This window comes from Mustela nivalis, assembly GCF_964662115.1.
Source record: "Mustela nivalis genome assembly, chromosome: 8".
NCBI lineage: Eukaryota > Metazoa > Chordata > Mammalia > Carnivora > Mustelidae > Mustela > Mustela nivalis.
In genome coordinates this window covers 20,772,446-20,790,371 of record NC_139027.1, presented here as the reverse complement: position 1 = coordinate 20,790,371, position 17,926 = coordinate 20,772,446, and the positions used below count along the sequence as shown (strand labels likewise).

The 17,926-nt window shown below is 43.2% G+C and overlaps 1 pseudogene across 1 annotated transcript in view; it reads right to left on the bottom strand.

The window, feature by feature from the left end:
- The window catches only part of LOC309870608 (glucokinase regulatory protein-like), an 878,156-nt pseudogene that overhangs the window by 266,909 nt on the left and 593,321 nt on the right, over positions 1-17,926 (bottom strand). The window lies entirely within an intron of this gene.

The window sequence follows — 17,926 nt, the reverse complement described above, 5'->3', positions numbered from 1 at the left end:
CACTGGCTGGTGGAGGTGTGGGGACCAGCTGGCATGTCTTCAGGGGGCAGCACTGTGCTCCTCTCCCTCTGCTGCTTTTCATCCCCGGTGGCTCATTCTATCTCGTGACCCACCTCCACCTTGTCCTTGACCAGAGCAATCATTGCTGCTCCAGTTTTCACTTTGGGGGCTGTAGGAAGAATGCTGTTACTTGGCTTTAAAAATAGAACATTTGAGCGGGACTCTGGTGATGGTGAAGAGCGCCGTGCTCAAACCCACCCAGCCCTGGGCCCCGCCCTGCCCTGGCGTCCTCCAGCTGCTCAGGAGGAGCTCTATGCAAGCTCTCTGGGCCCCTCCGCAGAGACCTGATCCCAGGCAGATCTGTGGAGTTTCAGAAAATGTCAAGTGGACTCTGCCTTGAGGTCCGCCCTCTTGACAGCCCTTCAACCTGGGGCCTGAGGGGTATTGCTCTTGGCTAACTATCCCACCCTGCCGTGCTGCCAGAGTTCCAGAACTAACCAGGTTCCCATTTGTTCATTCTTTGACCTATTTATCCACCTACATGTAAGGGCCTTAAACTTGGCCATCATTTTGCATCTAGGAAATGACTGCCTCCCCAGGACCCTGTACAAGTACCACCATCATTCCAGAATGGCCTGTTAGTCTCACATCCCTGCCTGGTACCTATATTTGCATAGAAAAGGTGAAAATGGAGCGCCTGGGTGGCTCAGTGGGTTAAAGCCTCTGCCTTCTGCTCAGGTCATGATCTTAGGGTCCTGAGATGGAGCCCCACATCGGGCTCTCTGCTCAGCAGAGAACCTGCTTTCCCCTTTCTCTGCCTACTTGTGATCTCTCTCTCTGTCAAATAAAATCTTAGAAAAGGTGAAAGTCCACAGGATTCAAAGCTTTCAAGAATTCTGGTGTTTAAGGGAAAATGGTAAATATATTCAGTTTTCCATTTTTGTATAAAAACTAAACAAAGACTCTGGTTGTAACAAAGTAAACTTACATATGATGAAAGAACCACTTAATAGGCACCTGGCTGGCTCAGCCAGAAGAACAGGCGACTTGATCTTGGGGTTGTGAGTTTGAGCCCTTGGGTATAGAGATTACTTAAAAATAACATCTTTAAAAGTACCACTTAATCACTCTGGCTCAGGTCACTTGGGATCAAACCCCTGCTGCTTTTGCTTGCTGCCCCCCTCCCCCTGCCCACTGCCGCTTGTGTGCTCACTCGTGCTCTCTTTCTCTCCACCCTGCCCCCCCCCCCATCCCCAATGATTAGGAGGGTGATGTTGAATGCACAGACCCGGATTCAAATACTGTTTTATCCATTCTATCTCCTTAAGCTTTAGTTTCCTCATCTGTTAAATGTCAATTTCACAAAGTTCTTCAAAGATTCAGTTACATCACATGTAAAGGACTTAAACATAATGTCAGTTATTGTGATCATATTTATGTAGTTTTCAAAGCACTTTTCACGTACTACCTGATTTTATGCCTTGGGAGGGAGGTATGTCACATACCTGCATTTTTAATGTATAAGATAACTAGGTTGCTTGGCTAGCAAGAAGTTGAGGGGCAGAACTAGAGCCCGGGTCTGTGACTTCCAGTAGCCTACCAAAGTTGTATCTCTTGCCAGGGAAGAGAGTCAGTTTGGATGGGGCGTCACACCTTTGGCAGGGAATCTTGAGACAGTAGTCCAGAAAACTAGAACGCACCAAATGGGGTACTAGTATACCATCACTCCAAAACCTTTCTAGGTCAGTGGCTTTCAAACCTCTGGCAGACCCACAGTTAAGAATATGATCATGTGGGGCGCCTGGGTGGCTCAGTGGGTTAAGGGTCATGGTCCTGGGGTCCTGGAACTGAACCCCGCATTGAGCCTGGAATCAGGCTCTCTGCTTGGTGGGGGGCCTGCTTCCCCCCCCCCCCGCCTACCTGTGATCTCTCTCTGTCAAATAAATAAATAAAATCTTTAAATATATATATATATATATATATATATATATATATATATATATATATATGATCATGTTGGGGCACCTGGGTGGCTCAGATGGTTGGCCATCTGCCTTTTGCTCAAGTCATGATCTCCAGGTCCTGGGATCAGGCCCTCAGTAGGGCTCCCAGCTCAGCAGGGAGCCGGCTTCTCCCTCTCCCTCAGCCTCTCCCTGGCTCATGCTCTCTCTCTCTCTGTCTCAAATAAATAAAATCTTAAAAAAAAAAAAAAAAAAGTGTAGGAGGTTGGGTGAGCCTGGTGGTGGGTATTTATGGAGGGCACATATTACATGGAACACTGGGTATGGTACATAAACAAGGAATTCTGATACTCTGAAAAGAAATAAAAAAAAAATAAAAAGAATATGTTCATGTTATGATCCAGTACACTCATATATTGCATCATGTTACTAAAACATTTCCTGAAAAAATACCTCTGGGATAGTTCATATTTTCCGAGCTCTTCTCTTCCCTTCTCTTCCTGCTTAATTCAGTCCTAAAGCCACAGTCGGAGCAGGGCAAGGTAGCATTGGTGCTGGGGGCTGTCTGGTGCGCATATCAGAGCTCAAATGAAATGAGGGAGACCATACATGGGAGTAGCCCAGCTTGGACGTCATAGCCTGAGCACAGGGAGGGGGGCCACCACATGGAAGGTGGCCTGATGGGAGTTGTCAGAGCCAGTGTGTACGCGTGTGCGTCCGTAAGCGTCCCACCTGGAGGATCAGAACTCAAACAATGAACGGCGCATTCGCATATGGGAGCAGCCCAGCCTGGGCTGTTGGGACCTGAGGGCACCTGTGTGGAAGAAAGACCTGTGATCAGATGAGAGCCCACGTAGGGTGAGGCAGTCTGGGGTATGGTGTCAGCCTAAGCAGGGTGATGGACACCCGCATAGGGGCCAGTCCAGTGCAAGGAGAGTTGAATTAGAGCCAAGCAGAGCAGTGAATAAATCTCGGGAAAATCACAAATCAGCTCCCCTGTGGATTTGCGGTCCAATTTCACATTGCTCAACAAGACACAATGGGGGACTTTGAAAGAATAATAAAACCAACTGGCAAAAATTATCAAGAGAAAAGAGAAGACACAAATAATTCCAGAAATAACAAGGGTATCTACAGATATCTAGATATTAACAGATAATCAGATTATGAACTACTTTAGGCCAAAAAATTTGAAACTTTAGATAAAACTGGACAAATTACTAGAAAAATATCACTAAAACAGACTCCAGAAACAATAGGATATCTGAATAGTCCTATTCCCGTTAAAGATGTAGAAACAGTATTAAATAAAACTATCTAATCATGAAGAAAACCCCAGGCCCACATGGCTTCACTGTTGAGTTCTAATCTTTGAAGGAATAAATAATTCTAAATTTACGTAAATGATTCTAGAGTATAAGTGAAGAGGGAAACTTCCTTTTAAAAAAGAAAAGATTTATTTATTTGAGAGAGAGAGAGAGAACAAGTGGGCGAGGGGCAAAAGGAGAGGGAGAGAAGCAGACTCCCTGCCAAGCAGGCAAACCAGTGTGGGGCTGGAGGACCCAAACCAAAGGCAGATGCTTACCCAACTGAGCCACGCAGGCATCCCAAGAGGGAACCTTCCTGAATGTTTTTTCTATTTTCCAGCAACACTTAAAGCATGAATTTTTTAATGTCTTTTTTTTTTAAAGATTTTATTTATTTATTTGACAAAGAGAGAGAGATCACAAGTAGGCAGAGAGGCAGGCAGAGAGAGAGGGGAAAGCAGGCTCCCTGCTGAGCAGAAAGAGCCCGATATGGGGGTCAATCCCAGAACCCTGAGACCATGACCTGAGCTGAAGGCAGAGGCTTACCCCACTGAGCTATCCAGGTGTCCCTAAATGTCTTATCATAGCATCAATCTAGTACCAAAACCAGACAGAGACAGCATTAGAAGAAAGGAAAAGTACAGGTCAATATTATGAACATAGCTGCAAAATCAAAGAATATTAGTGAACTGGATTCAGCAATATATATATAAAAATATATATAAAATATATATATATAAATATATATATAAATATATTATATATATATATATAAATATATATTTATATATATAATATATATATAAAAGATATCATCATCGAGTTTATTTCAGAAATGAGAAGTTGTTTTAACAATAGAAACTCAAATAATATGATTCTTAACATTAACAGATTAGAGCAAAAATCTCACCATCATCTCAATAAGATGCAGAAACAGAGTTTCATGAAGTTCAACATTCATTTAGGAGAAAAGCTACCACTAGAAGGACTTCCCTAACCTGATTAAGGGTATCTGTGAAAAAAAATTTAAAAAATAAAAAAAATTTTAAAAAAAGGGTATCTGTGAAAACAATCTACAACAAAGCTTTTAAAACTATAGCCAAAATTAAAGGTAAAAAATTTTAATTCTTTTAATTCTAATCAAAGTTGTTCTTAAAAAGGGAAACGGTCGTTGGGGGGTGGGGTTGGGATTAATGATGAGGTGTTGTGAGTTTTCTCTTAAAAATCAGCAACAATTGGGCACCTGGGTGGTTCAGTGGGTTAAGCCTCTGCCTCAGGCTCAGGCCATGATCCCAGGGTTTTGGGATGGAGCCCCACATCAGGCTCTCCGCTCAGCAGGGAGCCTGCTTTCCCCTCTCTCCCTGCCTGCCTCTCTGCCTACTTGTGATCTCTGTCTGTCAAATGAATAAATAAAATCTTAAAGAAAAAAGAAAATAGTTTTAACGCCAGTGACTCCTTGGTAAGGTCCCAGAGATCCCTAGGGTTTCATGGACCACACTAAGAATTGTTACCCTAAGCAAGGAGATGTACAAGAACTTTCTTAGCAACATAATAGCCGCCAAACTGGAGACAACCCCAAGGTCCATAAAAATAAGTGTTACATTCTTACAGGAATGCTATGTAGCAGTGACCAAAAAAACCTCAACCACATACATCAACTAGGAAAGTTGATCAAAAGAAACCAAGTCATGAAAGAAAACACTGTGTTTCCATTGGTTCAAGTTCAAAACACAAAAAAACTATGCTTTATTGTTTATGGACCCATACAAAGATGGTAAAACCTTTTTTTTTTTTTTTTTAAGCAAGGGATTGATGAACCTAAAGCCAGGAGAGTGGTGACCTCAAGTGAAGAGGGTAGGTAATGTGACCAGAAAGGGATTTCACAGGCGCCCGCAATATTCTAGTTCTTCACTGAATGGGAATATCATCAAGGTTCACTTTAAATACTGCAAGTACATCTTACAGGCTACATGTACATTTTTCAGTAGAAAAATTTAATCTACTAATATCGTTCACTTACATAGCTGTCTCTCCTAACATTATTAAGAATAACATATGTCACTGCAGTAAAAATGAAAAGGCCACATGAATATTTGTTTGTACCTGTGCAAAGCGTCTCTAGAAGGATACAGAAGAAACTTACAATGATGAAGAGGGGAGTCGCTGGGATCACAGGAAGACAGAGGTGGCAGAGGAACACCTTGGCTCTCATCTCTCTACACTTATACAATTTTTTAAAATATTTTATTTATTTATTTGACAGAGAGAGAGAGCTAGCGAGAGAGGAAACACAAGCAGGGGGAACCAGAGAGAGGGAAGCAGGCTCCCCACTGAGCAGGGAGCCCAGAACCCTGGGATCATGACCTGAGCTGAAGGTCCAGGGCTGAGCCACCCAGCTGCCGCACATTCAGACATTTTTGATGTTGAACAATTCATGTATTGCTGGTACTAAAATACTTTTAAAGCTCTATAATCTGGAAGTTTACAAAATACTTCTAAGTCAACCTGTACCAAAGATAAAACTGGAAATTTTAAACCATTAAAACTGGAAATTATAGAGGCACCTCGGTGGCTCAGTGGGTTAAGCCTGTGCCTTTGGCTCAGGTCATGGTCTCAGGGTCCTGGGATAGAGCCCCACATGGGGCTCCCTGCTCAGCAGGAAGCCTGCTTCTCCCTCTCCCACTCCTCCTGCTTGTGTTCCCTCTGTCACTGTGTCTTTCTCTGTCAAATAAATAAATAAAATCTTAAAAAAAAAACACCTGGAAATTATAAATTATTTCAGAATTATATTGCTACTAGAGCATTACAGAGCAATTAGACATGCAGTCTTTTTAAATGTGGAACAATCTGATGGGCAAAAATAAATGTATCTCATTTAATTTACTTTTCTTGATTACTAATGAATTTGAGCACCTTTTCTTTTTCTCTTTTTTTCTCTTCTTCCTTCTCCTCCTCCCCTAGGTCCCCCTCTTCTCCACCTCCTTTTTTTCCTCCTCTACCTCCTCCTTTTTTGGTTTGGATTCTTCTGTTTCCTGATCCTGTCACCTGTTGATTTAAATAATTGTTTTCAGAATTCTGTATATTCTAGATATTAATTCCATGCAATAATTTGCCCCCATGCTTTCCATTTTCTTTCTTTTCTTTTTTTTTCCACTTTCCCTTTTCTTAGAACATCTGTTAGAGGGGTGCCTGGGGGGCTCAGTGTGTTAAAGCCTCTGCCTTCGGCTCAGGTCATGATCCCAGGGCTCTCTGCTCAGCTGGGAGCCTGCTTCCTCCTCTCTCTCTGCCTGCCTCTCTGCCTACTTGTGATTTCCGTCTGTCAAATAAATAAATAAAATCTTAAAAAAAAAAGAACATCTGTTATAGTATTTCTTTTAACGGAAGTCTTGAATTTTGAGAACAAATCAGTTTTTTATGGCTTCTGGGTTTTGTGTCTTGTTTAGGCAGGCATTCTCCACCTCAATATTATTTAAAATATAGTTTAAAAACCTTTGAAATAGGGGTGCCTGGGTGGCTCAGTGGCTTAAAGCCTCTGCCTTAGGCTCCAGTCATGATTCCAGGGTCATGGGATGGAGCCCCATATCGGGTTCTCTGCTCAGCAGGGAACCTGCTTCCCCCTCTCTCTCTGCCTGCCTCTCTGCCTACCAGTGATCTCTCTCTCTCTCTCTCTGTCAAATAAATAAATAAAATCTAAAAAATAATAAATAAAATAATATAAATGTGTAAAGCAGCTTTACAAAACAGAATGGCATTTTATCTTTTTTTTAACTGTTGCATAAGGTAGAACTTGCACTGTCATAAAAACAGAATGCTGTGTATACGTTCCAGATTACCACAAAAATATTTCTGGGTTTCTAACTGACATGACTACTCAAATTGGTGTTTTAAATTATCTCTTTCCTTCAGTGATCAGTTAAAACTCCTAAACTGGAGGAAAATTATCAAAGGTCAAATGTCAAAAGGTCTTTTATTCACACTTCTCTTCTTCATTACAATATTAACCTTATTTTTGTCAATTCTGGTGTCTCCCTGCCTACTTTCAGGACTCCTTCACTGCCGTAACTTCTAGCTGACCAGTGATCCCTTCTGCTCAAGGAGGTTCATATATGTTGCCACATTGGATTCATCTGTCTCCCCTTTCATAACTCCCCTATATGTTTCCCACCTGCTATGTTGACCCCTCGGTAGGGCCATCTCTATGCCCCCATTCAGCAGGAAGACATTAGATGATGAGACCTTCCACCTTCAACAACCTTAAAGACTTAAGGGTCAAAATTGTTCAGGAGGGGAGATGATGAGGGAATAGAAAGCAAGTTTAGGACAAAGCATAAACTGAAACCCTGCAACCTTCCCCCATGCCCCCTCCGGGTGGGACATGTGTGACTTTTTCCAGAGACCGCCCAACTAAATGTTAATATCTTGCTAGAGGGGGAATCAACCTTAACTTGACAACCACAAGACCTCGGGTATCTTGTAGGTATCTCCCAGGTCGGTCCTCTTTAACATATGAAAGTTCCTTTGAAACCTCCCTTTTTCTTACATCCCCCAACTCCCAATTATATACTCGTCACTCCTTGAGACCCTGGTGCTGCGGTTCTTTCTGGCCGTGGGTTCTGTCTCTGGGCTTTAAGAAACCACCATTTTGTACCAAAAACATAAAAATTTAAATATATATATATAATAAAAACCTTAAAATATTTTAACTTTTTCCCCTCTAAATGTTTATTTACTTGTACCAGCTGTGTTTGATGGGACAGGAGTTTCCATCTAATTGATGTGGGAAACAAAGGCAGAAGAAAAATTACTAAATTTCCTTATTACCTACAGCCTGTTGACAAGTCCTTGAGACAGGCAGAGCGACATTCCTCTAGGGACTCAACGGCCTCAATGTTAATACTTTGCCCTCAGGGACTCAACGGCCTCAATGTTAATACTTTGTTTAGGGCAAATGGCAATCCTAGCCTGAGCCTCTCCTCCCCCAGAACCCCCTAAGTCTATTTTAATGTATAAAAATCCCTTTGGAAACTTCCTTTGTCTCTAAACCCCCTACCCATATGGCCCACTGATATACACCAGAAGGGTTCTCATAACTAAGGTTTTATTAGACTATAATAAATGACATTTTCCCAACAACAGCTAGCCCCCTCAAGGTCCTGGAAACCTTGCTTCCAACAGTCCTTAGAGCCCTAACGCTGTCCTTAACCCCCTCCCAACTTGAAAGTATGTGATGGGCCACTCCTCTTGACCCCACTGTAGCTCTTTCTGCCCATGGGTCCTGTCCTTGTTCTTTAATAAAATCACCTTTTGCACCAAAGACATCTCAAGAATCCTTTCTTGGCTGTCAGCTTCAAACCGTAAAATACTCTTTCCTACATCACTGATGTTATTTTTCCTTCAGTAGATAGCCAATTATCACACATGATCTATTGAAAAAGCCACCCTTCCTTCATAGATTTTAAATGTTGCTGCTAATGAAATTAACTAACTAAATAAGCATTGCTTCTAACTGTAAACATTTGCACAGATACATGGATGTTTTGCACTTTACTCTATCCCACTGATCTATTTTTATCCCTTTATTGTAGGTTGCTAAATCTGTTATGTTTACATGCCTTTATATATTTTTATATTTTCATATATACTGTACGGTAAATTCCCACTCAATATTCTTTTTCAGGGGCACCTGGGTGGCTCAGTGGGTTGGGCCGCTGCCTTCGGCTCGGGTCGTGATCTCAGGGTCCTGGGATCGAGTCCCGCATCGGGCTCTCTGCTCAGCAGGGAGCCTGCTTCCCTTCCTCTCTCTCTGCCTGCCTCTCCATCTGCTTGTGATTTCTTTCTGTCAAGTGAATAAGTAAAATCTTTAAAAAATATATATATATTCTTTTTCAGATTTGGGGGGCTATTATTTTTTTTTAATTTTATTTTTTTATAAACATATATTTTTTATCCCCAGGGGTACAGGTCTGTGAATCACCAGGTTTACACACTTCACAGCACTCACCAAAGCACATACCCTCCCCAATGTCCATAATCCCACCCCCTTCTCCCAACCCCCCTCCCCCCAGCAACCCTCAGTTTGTTTTGTGAGATTAAGAGTCACTTATGGTTTGTCTCCCTCCCAATCCCATCTTGTTTCATTGATTCTTCTTCTTTGGGGGGCTATTATTGAACATTTTCACTTTTAGAAAAGAATCACAATTTTATTTAAAAAAATGTTTTTTCTCCTTGCTGTTTTAATTTGCATTTCCTTGACTACAGACATTGTAGGTCATCTTTCCATATGCTTACTTACCATCTATGTATCTTCTTTGGTGAGACGTCTAGTAAGATCTTTTGCCCATTTTTTAACCGGATTGTTGTCTTGCTGTTGAGATTTTTTTTTTTTTTAATTTAATTTATTTATTTGACAGACAGGGAGAGATCACAAGTAGGCAGAGAGGCAGGCAGAGAGAGAGGGGGAAGCAGGCTCCCCGCTGAGCAGAGAGCCCAATATGGGGCTCATCCCAGGACCCTGAGACCATGACCCGCTGAGGGCAGAGGCCTAACCCACTGAGCCACCCAGGTGACCCTTGCTGTTGAGTTTTAAGAGTTCTTTGTATATTTTGGATGCTACTCCTTTATCACATGTGTTTTGCAAATGTCCTTTCAGAGCATTTCCATTTTTAGGACTTTATGCCACAGATTCACTTGCAACCAGGTACAAAGATGTATATGCAAGGATAATATAAATAACAAATTAGGTGATAAAATTACAAATCAGATGGTAGCAAAACATTGGTCTCAGACTGGGCTCTTGGTTGCAAGCAGGAGAAGTGATTGGCTGATGAGCAGAAAGTCATTTGTTATAAAGAACAATGTTGGGAGGACTACCGAATGGGCTTGATGATAATCCTCAAGAATTAAAGCCACAAACCACATACATAAACAGCCTGATGTGTAAAAGATCCAGAAGAATTCTGCCACCAAAAACCAGACGTTGAATTTGTACCACCACCAAGAACCTGATGGCAGTTGCAACTATCACTCACATCAGCACCATGAATATTTCTTCTGCATCAGGAACTTGTTTTGCAATTCATGCTGCCCACAAGGTCATAAGGCTCTGGGGCGCTCTCGCCAGGATATGATCAGTGACCTACTCAAAGCCCATTTCTTCCTGGGGTCCACCTCTGATTTGGAGATTGGCACGGGTGCAGCTGGTTGGTGGAGTCTCAAAGAGAAGAGGGGAGCAAATATTCCCACGAACATGAAAAATGTTCCAGGGGCACCTGGGTGGCTCAGTGGGTTAAAGCCTCTGCCTTCGGCTCAGGTCATGATCCCAAGGTCCTTGGATAGAGTCCCGCATCCGGCTCTCTGCTCAGCGGGGAGCCTGCTTCCCCATCTCTCTCTGCCTGCCTCTCTGCCTGCTTGTGATGTCTCTCTGTCAAATAAATAAATAAAATCTTTAAAAAAGAAAAATGTTTCAAAGGAGTTGGCCAGTCAGAAACATGACAAATGTCCATTGAAGTGTCTATTAATTGGAGATAGCTAGTACATTATGGCACAACCATGCATTAGAACACAATACGGCTTTTTTTTTTTTTTAAGATTTTATTTATTTTTTTGACAGAGATCACAAGAAGGCAAGAGGCAGGCAGAGAGAGAGAGGAGGAAACAGGCTCCCTTCCGAGCAGAGGGCCCAATGTGGGGGCCTGATTCCAGGACCCTGAGACCATGACCTGAGCCGAAAGCAGAGGCTTAACCCACTGAGCCACCCAGGCGCCCCTACAATACAGCTCTTGAACACGGTAAGGATGTGGGACACTCTCCAAGATATAATTAATGTGTATCATATTCTATCATTCGTATCTTAAAAAGAGCTACACATTTGTATATTTGTCCAAAAGTCTGGAAGGATACACAAGACACTGATAACAATGGCTCCTTCTAGAGAAGGGAAAAAGGTTGGGGGACCCACTGGCCTGATTCTATATATGTCATATGCATGCATAATCTGTTAAAATTGTAAGAAGAAAAAATGTTTGCCACATATACAAATTATAGCCAGGAAACATCTGATAAATTTAATTCATTTCAGAATGTTTGGAAATAAAACCAATGGGTATTGGGTATAGTCTGTGCTGGGATTAAAAGTGACAGCACAGGGGCGCCTGGGTGGCTCAGTGGGTTAAAGCCTCTGTCTTCAGCTCAGGTCGTGATCCCAGAGTCCTGGGATCGAGCCCCGTTTCGGGCTCTCTGCTCAGCCAGGAGCCTGCTTCCTCTTCTCTCTCTGCCTGCCTCTGTGCCTACTTGTGATCTCCGTCTGTCAAATAAATTTTAAAACTTAAAAAAAAAAAAAAAAGTGACAGCACACAGTGGGTTAAAGCCTCTGCCTTCGGCTCAGGTCAGGATCTCAGGGTCCTGGGATCGAGCCTCACATTGGGCTCTCTGCTCAGCAGGGAGCCTGCTTCCCCCTTCTCTCTCTGCCTGCCTCTCTCCCTACTTGTGATCTCTGTCAAATAAATAAAATCTTTAAAAAAAAAAAAGTGACAGCACGGATGCTGCTGATGCTAATGGTATCTCAGATCAACAACCTCAACTACCTCTGAGCTAAAGGTTGCCCATCTCAAACCCAGAATTGGGCAACAGCATCCACCTGTCCCACGAAATTGCCCTGCCTGGCTAACACTCCCCAAGCACCCAGTTCAGATGTCCGAAACTGTCGGTGACATGGAGGACACAGAGAACTGTTAATAATTATTCCACCCTAGGAAGCAAGAAATGGTCTCCCGCCCACCCCAAAGTCTGTGGGAGGGTTTCTGTGATTCTTTTGTGAGAAGCTGAGAAAGATCCATGAGACATTATGAGGCCAGGAGATGTTCTAACAAAATAGTTTTGTTTATCTGGGTAGGAGGTTGGGTCTATGAACCACAGCCACTTCACACCCACTGACTGAGATTCAAGATACTTTCAGCTGAATCACTGAAGGTGCTTCCAACAGCATAAACAGAGCGCCCAACTAAAAGGCTCCAACAGTGAGGATATTCATTAATTCACATAACAAGAAGGCTGGTGAAGAGAATTCCAGAGCTGCCTCATTCAGAAGTTCAACAATGGCAGAGTTCTGGCTCAGTCTCTCTTGACTTCCTGATGACTTTTCTTTCATGGTGGCAAATGACTGTTGCTGTTCCCACCACACATCTTCATGAGAGATAAAGACTTCCACACTGCTTGCTCTTATGCTTTCTCTCACTTGCTCGAGTTTTTAATCAGAGAGGAAAATCTTGCCCAGAAACTTCCAGAAGATTTCTCCACCTCTCCCAGTTGGTTGGAGGTATGATAGGCCCACCTTTGAACCAGTCTTTAGCAAGGGATAATGAGATGGCCACGCTTATCTTGAGCAATCACAGTTCATCCCTGGAGGAGGGTCGGGGTGGGGATGGGGAGGAACTTGTTTGTCTGAAATTCAGTTTTCACTGGATGTCCTACATTTTTATTTGAGACAGTGGCAACGCTGCTGGGTGACACCCTTGTCTTTCCTGAGTCTGTTGCCAGACCGTACTTAACAAAATCACTGTTGCATTGGCAAGAATAAGACAGTAGTGCCTAAAAGTAGCAATCAACCGTCTGCCTCTTTGCTTTAGAAGATTTCCTTCAACTTCTGTTCAAGAAAATCCTGGCTCCCTTTGGCTCTCTGCCCCCTCCCTATTTGACAACAGCTGTATCCCCGAGACATGATGGCGAAGGCCCAAAGAAATGGCTTTGGCTATGTTGGGTGCCTGCCTGGTCACCAAGGCTACTTTTAATTAACTCTGGCAAAGTGAATACTGTCTCCATCAATAACACCTTCACTGGCCTCAATATATAGTCTACATGGCCCAGTATGAGTCCACCCATGACAAGTTCAAGGGCACAGTCCAGGTAGAGAACGGGAATTTTGTCATTAATGGAAAGCCCATCTCCAACTTCCTGGAGGGAGATCTCACTAACATCAACTGGGGTGTGGTTGGTGCTGAATTTATTGTGAAATCCACTGGTATCTTCACTATCCTGAAGAAGGTTGGTGCTTGCTTGAAGGATAGAGCCAAAAGGGTCATCATCTTTGCCTCTTCTGCTTGTGTTGGGTATGAACCATGAAAAAGAAGGATGGCAACTTTCTCAAGATTGTCAGCAATGAATGCCTTTTGGACCACCAACTGCTTGGCCCCCTGGCCAAGATTGTCCATAACAATTTTGGCATCATAGAGGGACTCATGACCACAGTTCACATTCCATCACTGCCTCCCAGAGAACTGTAGAAGGGCCTTCTGAGAAGGTAAGTGGTGATGGCTGAGGATCTGTCCAGAACATTGTCCCTGCTTTTACCAGTATGGTCAAGGTTGTGGGCAAGTCATCCCTGAGCTCAAATGGGAAGCCCACTGGCATGGCCTTCCATGTCCTCACACACAATGTGTTGGTCATGGACTTGGCCTCCATTTAGAGAAAGCTGCCAAAAGGACAACATCAAGAAGGTGGTGAAGTGGGCATCACGGGGCCCCTCAGGGGCATCCTGGGCTATGCTGGGGACCAGGTTGTCTCCTGAAGCTTTAACAGAGACACAGACTCTCCCACCTTTGATGCTAGGGCTGACTCTGGCTTCCATGACCACTTTGTCAAGCTCGTTTCCTGTGACGAAAATAAATTTGTCAGGGGCGCCTGGGTGGTTCAGTTGTTAAGCATCTGCCTTCCTCATAGGTCATGATCTCAGGGTCCTGGGATCGAGCCCTGCATCCAGCTCCCTGCTCGTCGGGGAGCCTGCTTGTCCCTCTCCCACTCCCCCTGCTTGTGTTCCTCTTCGCTGTCTTTCTGTCAAATAAATAAATAAAATCTTAAAAAAAAAAAAAAGTAAGTTGTGTATAGAGCATGTTACAACCTGCAATTTATATTTGTGTGAGCCAACGTTTTTAAAGCCACTACCTAGTGCTCTTTAGCTTTGCCGTGCGGCCTCTGAACAAGAGGGAAACAACCGCCCAGCTGCTTCCTGAGACCTCGGATTTTTCCTGATGTGGAAGATTTTGAGTAATTCTGCCTGTTCAAAGATCACTTGGGATTGAAGATCTCAGTGCCATAGAAATGATGAGAGAGAACAGGAATGTTTCCTATGGGAGTCAGTGCTATTTCGACACTATTTTTAAGCATTTATGTAAGGAGATAATTATGATGTAAGTGATGAAGAGGCATTTCTGGGTCCTGATTATAAGTGGGACGGCCGGGGCGTTACTCATAGACATACACAGACCTATCAATCCTTTGCTGAGTCACCCGCTTACCACTGTTAGGGGCCACCCCAGTTCCCGGCCCCCAGGAAAACCATCGGTTTGTCAGACTCTCATGAACTCTGGCCCATTGCCTAGGCAGCTGCTGGAAATTCTCGCTCTCAGACTAGGCAACTCTTTTAAGTGTGTCCCCTTTGGGAGACAAAAATCAGAAGGCTTGTGGGGATATACTTACTGGGATCATGTCGGACAAACACCTATATTTTCCAAGTCTGGCCAGCGATAAACTTTCTATATATTCATGAGAAAATAGTATCCATTTCCTAAACTATATGAATGTTGTAGACTTGGTTAAAGAAGAGCTGTGTCAGTTTACGTGAAAGATTGAACAGATATTTGTCTCTTCCCTCCCAAATCCCCACTATAATAACAGTAAATAAATAAATAAATAAATAAGATGATAAACCCATAGGATTAAAGAGAAGAGAGAAGATGATGACAGGAATTAAATGTCAACACAGGGCGCCTGGGTGGCTCAGTTGGTTAAGCGTCTGCTTCTGCTCAGGTCATGATCCCAGGGTTGACTCAGCTTCTCCCTCTCTCTCTGGCTGCCACTCCTCCAGCTTGTGATCTCTCTTTCTCTCCCTCTGTCAAATAAATAAACAAAATCTTAAAAAAAAAAAAAAAAGGTCAACACAATTCTGGAAAATGACAGCAATGGGAGGAGTAATAAAACTAAATCAGCAGAATGGAGAAGCTTAAGCCTAAGGGTGCTTGTGGTAGGGGTGCGGCAGGTAGAGGTGGGGAGTGGAGGGCATGCCAATAAAGAAAAAGTTGATCGGCCCAGCAGAACACAGCAAAGGGTCAGGAGCAGAAGGCACAGTGTAGCTCTGGCAACCACTGATTGGTTCTTTGTCCCCGCACTTTTGCCTTTCTGGGATGTTACATAAATGCAATCGTGGGTCTGTAAGTCTTTACATTCTGGCTTCTTTCATTGGCGTAATGCATTTGAGTCGTCCGTGCCTTTGTAGTAGCAATACTTTTTTTTTCCCTTTAAATGGCTAACTAGCCATCGGTTTTATAGGTGTGCAACAGTTTTTTGGATTGTTTCCAGGTTTTGGTGATTACAAACAACACTAATGTAAACATTTGTGTAGTGGTGTCTCGGTTATTCTGTAAACAGGTTTTTGTTGCACTTGGGCAAATGACATGGGGTGAGATTCCTGGCTGGTGCAGCATGTGTATGTTTAAGTTTGTCCAAACTGTTTTCCAGAGTGGCTGCTCTGTTTTGCACCCTCAACTGCAACACACGAGACTTCTGGTTACTCCACATTCTTGGCAGAACTTCATAGGGCATTTGTGTGTGTATTTTTTTTTTTTTTTTTAGCCATTCTAATAGATGTGTGGTGGTGTCTTGCTATATGTGTGTGTGTGTGTTTTAGGTATACAATTCAGTCGTGGTTTGTTTTTTTTTTTAATACTGTTTATTTGACGGAGAGAAAGAGAGACCAGAAGTAGCAGAGCTGCAGGCTCCCTGCTGAGCTGGGAGCCCATCTTGGGCCTCGATAACAGGACCCCGGGATCGTGAGCTGAGCTGAAGGTAGACGCTTAACTGACTAAGCCACCCAGGTGCCCCTAATTCAGTGGTTTTCTGTATATTCACAAAGTTGTACAACCACGACCACTATCTCATTCCAGAACGTTTCCATCAGTCTCCACTTGCAGTGAATTGCCCCCCACCAAATTCATGTTGAAGTCCTACCCCCCAATTTGAAGGTGTTTGGAGATGGGGTCTTTGGGAGGCAATTTGAGATAGATGACGTGGTGAGAGTGGGGATTAGTGATGGATTTAGTGCACTTATTAGAAGAGGAGGAGGGGCGCCTGGGTGGCTCAGTGGGTTAAAGCCTCTGCCTTCAGCTCAGGTCATGATCTCAGGATCCTGGGATTAAGCCCCGCATCAGGCTCTCTGCTCAGTGGGGTGCCTGCTTCCCCTCCTCTCTCTGCCTACTTGTGATCTCTGTGAAATAAATAAATAAAATCTTAAAAAAAAAAAAGAGGAGGAGAGATCTCTCTCTCTGCACACACGTGCGCACACACACACCAAGAAAAGGTCATGTGAGCACACGCCACGAGAAAAGCCTCAAAATAAAACCTACTTTGCCAGCACCTTGACCTCAGACTCCTCAGCCTCCAGAAGTGTGAAAAATACATTTCTGTTGTTTATTTTATTTTTTTAAAAGATTTTATTGATTTATTTGTCAGCGAGAGAGATCATAAGCAGGAGGAAGAACAGGCGGAGGGAGAAGCGGGCTCCCTGCTGAGCAGGAAGCCCGACATGGGACTCGGTCCCAGGATCCCAGGATCCTGACCTGAGCTGAAGGCAGATGCTTAACGGACTGACCCACCCAGGCGTACCACATCTTCTTAATCCATTCATCTACGGAGGGACACTTGGGCTGCTTCCATAATATGCTGTTATAAATAATGCAGTAAACATAGGGGTGCATGTATTCTTTCAAATTAATGTTTTTGTATTCTACAGGTAAGTACTCTGTCGTAGAATTACTGGATCATATATAATTCTATTTTTAATTTTTTGAGGAACCTCCATACTGTTTTCGGCAGTGGCTGCACCAGTTCTCATTACCACCAACAGTGCACAAGGGTTCCTTTTTCTCTACATCTTCACTAATGCTTGTTTCCTGTGGTTTTTATGTTAGTCATTCTGATCAGTGTGAGGTGATATCATTGCGGTTTTGATTTGCATTTCCCTGATGATAAGCGATGTTGAGCATCTTTTTATATGTCTATTGGCTATCTGTATGTCTTTTTTTTTTTGAGATTTTATTTATTTATTTGATAGAGGGAGGGAGACAGCGAGAGAGGGAGCACAAGGAGAGGGAGTGGGAGAGGAAGAAGCAGGCTTCCCAGCAGAGCAGGGACCCCGATACACAACTCAATCCCAGGACCCTGGGATCATGACCTGAACTGAAGGCAAATGCTGAACAACTGAACCACCCAGGCACCCCCATTAGTACGTCTTCTTTGGAGAAATGTCTATCTATGACTTCTGCCTTTTTTTTTTTTTAAGTAGGCTCCAGACTCATTGTGGAGTCCAATGCAGGGCTTGAACTCACAACCCTGAGATCAAGTCCTGAGCAGAGATCAAGAGTCAGATGTTTGACTGCTGAGTCACCCAGGTTCTGCCCATTTTTAATTGGATTATTTGGGTTTGGGTGGTTTTTTTTTTTTTTTTTTTCATGTTGAGTTATGTAAGTTCTTTCTGTATTTTGGATACTAACCCTTTATTGGATATGTCATTTGCAAATGTATTTTCCTATTCCGTAGGTTGTCTTTTAGTTTTGTTGATGGTTTCCTTTGCTCGGCAGAAGCTTTTTATCTTGATGTAGTCCCAGTAGTTTA